The following is a 324-nucleotide window of genomic DNA, read 5'->3' on the forward strand; positions in this document are numbered from 1 at the left end:
GCTGGGGGGCGTCCCGGACCCTACAGGGCGAGATTCCGTTTGGGCTTAGTTGGCAGAGCCCGGCGCGGCCGCCGAGCGTGTTTGCAGCCGGTCCCTGACGGCCGAACGGGACTCAAGGCGTTAACAATTAAATAACGCTCAGTGCATTTACTTAGTTCCCTCTTATAAAGGGAAATGAAAACAGGGAATAGAATTTCCCTGTTAATAGAATGTAATGGCATTTGATCAGCACCTGGCAGGGCGAGCCCGGGATGCCGGAGCGGTGACAGGAAGGACTTGATTAGTTTTTAAACCTTAGTATTCAATTACCGCAACGCTCCGAAT

This window comes from Corvus brachyrhynchos, unplaced genomic scaffold (assembly GCF_000691975.1).
Source record: "Corvus brachyrhynchos isolate BGI_N302 unplaced genomic scaffold, ASM69197v1 scaffold616, whole genome shotgun sequence".
In the NCBI taxonomy this organism is placed as follows: Eukaryota; Metazoa; Chordata; class Aves; order Passeriformes; family Corvidae; genus Corvus; species Corvus brachyrhynchos.